The following is a 9,145-nucleotide window of genomic DNA, read 5'->3' as shown; positions in this document are numbered from 1 at the left end:
CCACTCAGCCCATCAAGTCTGCACGCTACCTAGGCCCACTCCTTGTAACCCCACGTCACCTGCACATCCCTGGGCACTAAAGGGCCATTTTAACACGGCCAATCCCCCTAACCCGCACGTCTTTGGACTGTGGGAGGAAACCGGAGCACCCGGAGGAAACCCACGCAGACACGGGGAGGACGTGCAGACTCCGCACAGACAGTGACCCAAGCCGGGAATCGATCCCGGATCCCTGGCCCTGTGAGGCAGCAGTGCTAACCACTGTGCCACCGTGCCGCCCCAATGTCCTTTTTACCCAGAGGGCCGTGGGAACCTGGAACTCTCAGGGTGATAGGGGCGGCCCTTGGAAAGAGCACCCTACCTAAGCCCACACCTCTACCCTATCCCTGTAACCCCACCTTACCTTTTTTGGACACTAAGGGGCAATTTAGCATAGCCAATCCACCTAACCTGCATATCTTTGGACTGTGGGAGGAAACCGGAGCACCCAGAGGAAACCCACGGGGAAGGCACGGGAGAACGTGCAGACTTCGCACAGACAGTTATCCAAGCCGGTAATCGAATCTGGGACCCTGGTGCTGTGAAGCCATTGTGCTAACCACTATGGTACCGTGCTGCGAGTCTCGCACTCTGCTGGGAGTCCAGGCCATGACCTCCTTGTGACTGACAACAACAAACACTATCTCAGTCGCTAACTTTTGACGATCGAGTGAAGGGCTTTTTCTCGGTCAAAGTGCTTTTGACGGCTTGGCAATTTTAATCTCTGTCTTTCACACCCCAGTGCTCTTCCATGCTTCGGAGCGAGCAAGGTAGGGTTGGCCCCAGGTGGAGAGCACTAGTTCACCCTCGCACAGATTCTGAGAGCGCGACTGAATAATTGAATAGCCTCAGCCACGGGTTGTGGAGGTACCAGAGGGAGAGAGAAGGAGAGGTCACATCGCCAACCTTCCCTGAACCTGTCCCAGGGGTGGATCCTGCCTTTCAGAAACACGTTTCGCTTTGAGTCAAACTATCACATTTCGATTAAAGCTGGAAGGTGGCATCTAGTCGTGAAATATTATCTGAACTGATGCTGAGTTGGGAAGACCATGAGCCATCGGAGCAGAAGTAGGCCATTCGGCCCGTTGAGTCCTTCATACTTCATAGGCCGACGCAGGCTTGAAATGATTGGTAAAAGATGCAAAAAACTTAATGCTCCTCATGTGGTTAGAGTAATGCACTGCCTGAGTCGGATGTAGGCCAGGCTGGGTAAGGACTGCAGATTTCCTTCCCTGAAGGTACATGAGTGGACCTGATGGGGTTTGACAACAATGGACATCGTTAGACTTTTAATTCCAGATTTTTAATTTCCAGAATTCACCATCTATCGTGGTGGGATTCGAACTTGGGTTCCCAGAGTATTACCCTGGGTCTCGGGGTCACTACTCCAGTGACGACAACACCACACTCCTCACACAGGGCGTTCCAGGGGTTTGACCCAGCGACAGTGAAGGACCGGCCGATATATTTCCAAGTCGGGGCGGTGAATGACTTGGAGGGGAACCTCCAGGTGGTGGGGTTCCCAGGTATCTGCTGCCTTGTTCTTCCAGTTGGGAGAGGTCACGGATTTTGGAGGTGGTGACGCAGGAGCAACAAGTGCGGTTACTTCAAAATCTCTTTTTCTTTAAAAACAATTTCTACCTTTGATCACTTTTCTCTTAGAAACACTGCATTAAAACACCTTGGCCTGCATGTGATAGCCTCCCACTTATCTGTCAAGTCTCACTTGCCTGACGGACAGAGATTGCAAGGTTCCTTGACTGTGAAGACGGTTAAAGCTGTTCCCTGACGGAGCCGTGAGCCACACACAAAAGGTAGGCCACAGCCTCAGGTCATGGGTCTGCCAACTGACTGTCCAATTATTTCTTGCCGTCGCATTTTGCACCCCCTTTGTTCGGGTCCCCCGATACTTTCGGGAAGTGTTGAGTGAGATACTTTAGTGGGGGGAGGGGGGCAGAATGTCGACTTTATCTAAACCTGTCACAATCTTGTACCCCCCCCACCCGATCAAATCTCCCCTCAACCTCCTTCACTCAAAGGAGAACAACCCCAGCCTCTCCTGGGCGGCAGGGTAGCACAGTGGCTAGCACTGTGGCTTCACAGCGCCAGGGTCCCGGGGTCGATTCCCGGCTTGGGTCACTGTCTGTGCGGAGACTGCACGTTCTCCCCGTGTGTGCGTGGGTTTCCTCCGGGTGCTCCGGTTTCCTTCCACAGTCCAAAGACGTGCAGGTTAGGTGGATTGGCCGTGATAAATTGCCCTTAGTGTCCAAAAAGGTTAGGAGGGGTTACTGGGGTATGGGGATAGGGTGGAAATGAGGGCTTAAATGGGTCGGTGCAGACTCGATGGGCTGAATGGCCTCCTTCTGCACTGTGTGTTCTATATTCTCTGATGCGTCCTTCAAAGCTAATTGAATGATGCTTTCCCAAGAGAAAGTGGCAGATGGGAATTACACTCGGATAAGTGTGAGGTCAAACATTAAAAGGGAATACACAATAAATGGGAATAAACAAAAGGGGTAGATGAAGTGAGAGATCTTGGCGTACAAGTACACGAGTCCCTAAAGGCAGCAGTTCAAGTAGACAAGTAGTACATGAAAATAAAAATAAAATACATAATAGGGCAACACAAGGTCCACAATGTAAAGACATAGAAACCGGCATCGGGTGAAGCATACAGGGTGTAGTGTTAATGAGGTCAGTCCATAAGAGGGTGGTTTAGGAGTCTGGTGACAGCGGGGAAGAAGCTGTTTTTGAGTCTGTTCGTGCGTGTTCTCAGACTTTTGTATCTCCTGCCCAATTGAAGAGGTTGGAAGAGTGAGTAAGCCGGGTGGGAGGGATCTTTGATTATGCTGCCCGCTTTCCCCAGGCAGTGGGAGGTGTAGATGGAGTCAATGGATGGGAGGCGGGTTCGTGTGATGGACTGGGCTGTGTTCACGACTCTCTGAAGTTTCTTGCGGTCCTGGGCTGAGCAGTTGCCATACCAGGCTGTGATGCAGCCCGATAGGATGCTTTCAATGGTGCATCTGTAAAAGTTGGTTAGAGTCAATGTGGACATGCTGAATTTTCAGTTTCCTGAGGAAGTATAGGCGCTGTTGTGCTTTCTTGGTGGTAGCGTCGACGTGGGTGGACCAGGACAGATTTTTGGTGATGTGCACCCCTAGGAATTTGAAACTGCTAACCATCTCCACCTCAGCCCCATTGATGCTGACAGGGGTGTGTACAGTATTTTGCTTCCTGAAGTCAATGACCAGCTCTTTAAATGTCTTTATTGTCACAAGTAGGCTTACATTAACACTGCAATGAAGTTACTGTGAAAAGCCCCTCGTCGCCACATTCCAGCACCTGTTAGAGTTTAGGAATGCTCTCCTTCATTGGTAGAGATATAGAATATAAAAGTCAGGATATAATGTTGGAATTGTATAAAACCCGGGTGGGGCCACAACTGGAATATTGTGTGCAGTTCTCGTCGCCACATTACAGGAAGGACGTTATTGTTCTGGGGAGAGTGCAGAGGAGGTTTGCCGGGTCTGGAGAATTGTAGCTACCAGGAGAGATTGATTGGGTTGGAGTTGTTGTCCTTGGAAGATAGAGGACTGAGGGGTGACTGGATTGAGGTGTACAAAACTGTGAGGGGTAGAGATAGAGTAGACAGGAGGAGCTTGTTTCCTTGGCAAAAACCTGGGGACATAGAACATTACAGCGCAATACAGGCCCTTCGGCCCTCGATGTTGCGCCGACCTGTGAAACCAATCTAAAGCCCATCTACACTATTCCATAGATTCAAGATAAGAGGCAGAAGGTGTAGAGGGGACGTGTTCGGAGCTCGCTGCCCGAGTTGGCGATAGAGGCAGAGACCCTAAACTCCTTTAACAAATACCTGGATCTGCACATTAAGTGCTGTAAGCTACAGAGCCAAGGACCGGGTGCAGGAAGGTACGAGTAGAAAGGGCATCTGGGTTTCCTCGGGCTGGCATGGATGAGATGGGCCGAATGGCCTCCTTCTGTGCTGTAAATGTTCTATAGTTCGAAGAGGACATTGGCTAATTCTCTTGGGAAACAGTTCCGAATCCCACCACAGTCGAATTGAATATTGAGTTAATAAATCTGGAATTGTAAAAGCTGAACAGTGACCATGTCAATGATTGTCTTAAAAACCCATCTGGTTCACTAATCTCCTTCACTAATAAGGAAGGAAATCTGCCGTCCTTACCCGGTGCGGCCTACGTGTGACTCCAGACCCTTCAGAAATGTGGTTGACTCTTAGTTGCCCTCTGGAATGGTCGGGCGAGATATACAGTCTCAGGGCAATTAGGGATGGACAGCAAATGCTGGGCCTTGCTCCAGCGATGGCCACAACCCGTCAAAGAATAAAAACAGATGCTCCACTCATTTGCTGACAGAATCCTGGCACATCCTGCACGTGGAGGAGGCCATTCAGCCCCTCAAGCCTATTCAGCTAGGCCCGTGGCTGAACTACTTCCTCATCCCACACGGCAAATGGCTAACAGACTATTTGAGTCAGGTTTCACAATGAGGAGAGTTACGCCAGCTATGAGTTGAAGTTTGGATTGCAAAACAAATCGATGAATCCTCCATACATTGGAGTGCATTTCATTGAAGACAGAGGAGCAGAAGTAGGCCACTCGGCCCATCGAGTCTGCTCCGCCACTCAATGAGATCATGACTCCACTTTCCCGCCTTATCAACTCGATTCCCTTACTGATTAAAAATCTGTCTCGGCCTTGACCATAACGATCCAGCTCTTTGCGGTAAAGAATTCCACAGATTCACTCCCCTCTGAGAGAAGAAATTCCTCCTCATCTCTGTCTTCAATGGACGACCCCTTATTCTGAGATTATGCCCTCTGGTCCTAGACTCTCCCACAAGGGGAAACATCCTCTCAGCATCGACCCTGTCAACCCCCCTGAGAATCCTCTATGTCTCAATAAGGTCGCCTCTCAGTCTTCTAAACTCCAATGAGAACAGACCCGACCTACTCAACCTCTCCTCATAAGAAAATCCCTCCCTACCCGGGATCAACCGAGTGAACCTTCTCTGGACTGTCTCCAATGCCAGTCTATCTTTCCTTAGATAAGGGGAGCAAAACTGTTCAAGGGTATTCCAGATGTGGTCCAACTAGTGCCTTGTATAATTTTAGCAAAACTTCCCTATTTTTAGACTCCATTCCCTCTGAAATAAAGGCCAACATTCCATTTGCCTTCCCCAATGATCTGCTGAACTAACATGCTAACTTTTTGTGATTGATGCACGAGAGCCCCCAAATCCCCCCCGTGCTGCAACTTTCTGCATTCTCTCTCCATTTGAACAATATTCAGCTCCTTTATTCTCCTTACCAAAGTGAAGAACTTTAACTTTTCCTACATTATATTCCATCTGCCAAGTTTTTGCCCACTCACCTAACCTGTCTGTATCCCCCTGTGGACACTTTGTGTCATCCTCACCACTTGTTGTCTTCCCTATTTTTGTGTCATCTGCAAACTTGTGCAATCACTTCCCTCATCAAATTCCAATAGACAATCTCCATTGTAAATAATCATGGCCTCAGCACGGATCCCTGTGGCATTCCACTAATTATAAGTTGCCATCCTAGAAATGCCCCCAACTCTCTGTCTTCTATCAGTTAACCAATCTCTAACCCTGCTAATATACTGCCCCAATACCATGGACTCTTATTAATGGGCATCACGGTAGCAGTGCTGCCTCACAACGCCAGGGATCCGGGTTCAATTCCAGCTTTGGGTCACTGTCCGTGCGGAGTCTGCACGTTCTCCCCTGTATCTGCGCAGGTTTCCTCCGGGTGCTCCGGTTTCCTCCCACAGTCCAAAGATGTGCAGGTTAGATAGATTGGCCATGCTAAATTGCCCCTAAGTGTCCAAAGTTGTGCAAGTTAGGTGGGGTTACGGGGATCGGGTGAGGGAGCCGGCCTAGGTAGGGTGCTCTTTCAGAGGGTCAGTGCAGACCTGGTGGACCAAATGGTCTCCTTCTGCACTGTAGGAATTCTATGGGTCTAAGTAGCCATAGAAGTGTGGTACTTTATCGAATGCTTTTTGGAAATCTAAGTATATTACATCTACTCGTTCCCCTTTATCTATCCTGCTCGTTACCACCGCAGAGAATTCTAATAAATTTGTCAGCGTGATTTCCCTTCATAAAACCGTACTGACCCTGCTTGATTATATTCTGCGTTTCTAAATGCTCTGCATTACAATCTTTATGCTGGACTCTAACATTTTTCCAATGACAGATGTTAAGCTGGCTGGCCTCAGGGATGTTGAGTTAATATTTCAAGGTATTTGCTGTGTGTCATACTGAGCCAGCTATATCGACAACAATGCCACTTTTAATAATGTTGCTCAGTGAGAAGTAGAGTGCTTCGAGAGAATTACATTTCGCCTCCATTGTTTTTTTAAAAAAATAATTTTTATTAAGGGTTTTCATAAAATATCAATAACAAAATGAAAAAAAGAACCCAACAGGGTTAAGTACAAAACACAATCTAGAAAGGCAACCCCCCTCCCCGTACCTAAATAATAAATTAACATTAACACCCCGACTTAACACAACAGGTGTATACACCCCCTCAGACCCTTCAGTGTAAATAACACAAACAGTAATAAATTAGACCCCCCCCCCCCCCCGCCCTGAGCTGCTGCTGCCATTGACCAATGTCTATCGTTCTGCCAGGAGAACGGTTGCCACCGCCTAAAGAACCGACCCTCTCAAGGCGAATTTCACCCTCTCCAATTTAATGAACCCTGCCATATTGCTGATCCAGGATTCCACGCTTGGGGGCCTCGTATCTTTCCACTGAAGGAGAATCCTTCACCGGGCTACCAGGGACGCAAAGGCCAGAATTCCGGCTTCTTTCACCACCTGCACTCCCGGCTCCGCTGCCACCCCAAATATTGCGAGCCCCCAGCCCGGTTTGACCCTGGATCCTACCACCCTCGACACCGTCCTCGCTACGCCCTTCCAAAATTCCTCCAGCGCTGGGCATGCCCAGAACATATGGGTGTGTTTTGCTGGGCTCCCTGAGCACCTACCACACCTGTCCTCACCCCCCAAAAACCGACTCATCCTTGTCCCGGTCATGAGTGCCCTGTGCAGCACCTTAAACTGTATGAGGCTGAGCCTCGTGCATGATGAGGAAGAGTTCACCCTCCCCAGGGCATCTGCCCACGTCCCTTCCTCAATTTCCTCTACCAACTCCTCCTCCCACTTACCTTTTACCTCCACCACCGAGGCCTCCTCCTCCTCCTGCATCATCTGGTAAGTTTCCGAGATCTTCCCCACTCCCCCCCCCCCCCGAGAGCACCCTGTCCTGTACTGTGCGTGGCAGTAGCCGCGGGAATTCCACCACCTGCCGCCTGGCAAACGCCCTTACCTGTAAGTACCTGAAGGTGTTCCCCGGGGGGAGCCCGTACTTCTCCTCCAGCTCACCCAGGCTCGCGAACTTCCCGTCCACAAACAGGTCCCCCAATTTTTCTATTCCTGCCGTGTGCCACCCCGAAAACCCTCCACCTGTTCTTCCTGGGGTGAACCGGTGGTTCCCCCGTAATGGGGTCCACGCCGAGGCCCCAACTTCCCCCCTGTGCTGCCTCCACTGCCCCCAAATTTTGAGGGCAGCCGCCACCACCGGGCTCCTGGTATACCTCCTTGGAGGGAACGGCAGCGGCACCGTTGCCAGTGCCCCCAGACTCGTACCCACACAAGACGCCATCTCCAGCCTCTTCCATGCAGCCCCCTCCCCCTCCATCACCCACTTATGCATCATCGTCGCATTGGCGGCCCAGTAGTACCCACAGAGGTTGGGCAGCGCCAGTCCCCCCCTCTCTCTACTCCGCTCCAGGAACACCCTTCTCACCCTCGGAGTCCCTCGCGCCCACACAAACCCCATTATACTCCTGTTAACCCGCCTGAAAAAAGCCTTCGGGATCAACACGGGGAAGTATTGGAACAGGAACAAAAACCTTGGAAGCACCGTCATTTTGATTGACTGCACCCTACCCGCCAAGGACAACGGCAACGCGTCCCACCTCTTGAACTCCTCCTCCGTTTGCTCCAGTAGCCTTGTAAAATTAAGCCTATGCAGGGCCCCCAGATCCTGGCCACCTGGACCCCCAGATACCTGAAGCTCCTCTCCGCCCTTTTTAATGGGAGCTCGCCAATCCCCCTCTCCTGGTCCCCTGGATGAACTACGAACAGCTCACTCTTCCCCATGTTGAGCTTGTACCCCGAAAAGTCCCCAAATTCCCTAAGAATCCTCATTACCTCCGGCATTCCTCCCACCGGGTCCGCCACATACAGCAGCAGGTCGTCCGCATAAAGTGACACCCTATGCTCCTCCCCACCCCGCACCAACCCCCTCCAGTTCCTTGACTCCCTCAGTGCCATAGCCAGGGGTTCAATCGCCAGTGCGAAGAGCAGGGGGGACAAGGGACACCCCTGTCTCGTCCCTCGGTGCAACCGAAAGTACTCGGACCTCCTCCTGTTTGGGGCCACACTTGCCATCGGGACCTCATACGACAGCCTAACCCACCTGATAAACCCGAACCTATTCAGCACCTCCCACAGGTACCCCCACTCTACCCTATCGAAGGCTTTCTCAGCATCGATCGCCACCACTATCTCCGCCTCCCCCTCCCTCGCCGGCATCATAATAACGTTCAGAAGCCTCCGCACATTCGCGTTCAACGCTCTCCTCTTCACAAACCCCGTCTGGTCTTCATGGATGATCTGCGGCACACAATCCTCAATCCTCGTGGCTAAGACCTTCGCCAGCACCTTGGCATCTACATTTAGCAAGGTAATCGGTCTGTAAGATCCACATTGCAGGGGGTCCTTGTCCCGCTTCAGGATCAAGGAGATCAGTGCCCGGGACATTGTCGGGGGCAAAGCCCCCCCCCCTCCCTTGCCTCATTAAAGGTCCTAACTAGCAACGGGCCCAACAGGTCCATATATTTTTTATAGAATTCGACCGGGAAACCGTCCGGCCCCGGTGCCTTCCCCGTCTGCATGCTTCTTATCCCTTTGATCAGCTCATCCAGCCCAATCGGGGCCCCCAATCCCGCCACCAGTCCCTCTT

This window comes from Scyliorhinus torazame, chromosome 20, assembly GCF_047496885.1.
Source record: "Scyliorhinus torazame isolate Kashiwa2021f chromosome 20, sScyTor2.1, whole genome shotgun sequence".
NCBI classification, from domain to species: Eukaryota; Metazoa; Chordata; class Chondrichthyes; order Carcharhiniformes; family Scyliorhinidae; genus Scyliorhinus; species Scyliorhinus torazame.
This window is presented reverse-complemented; position numbering follows the sequence as displayed.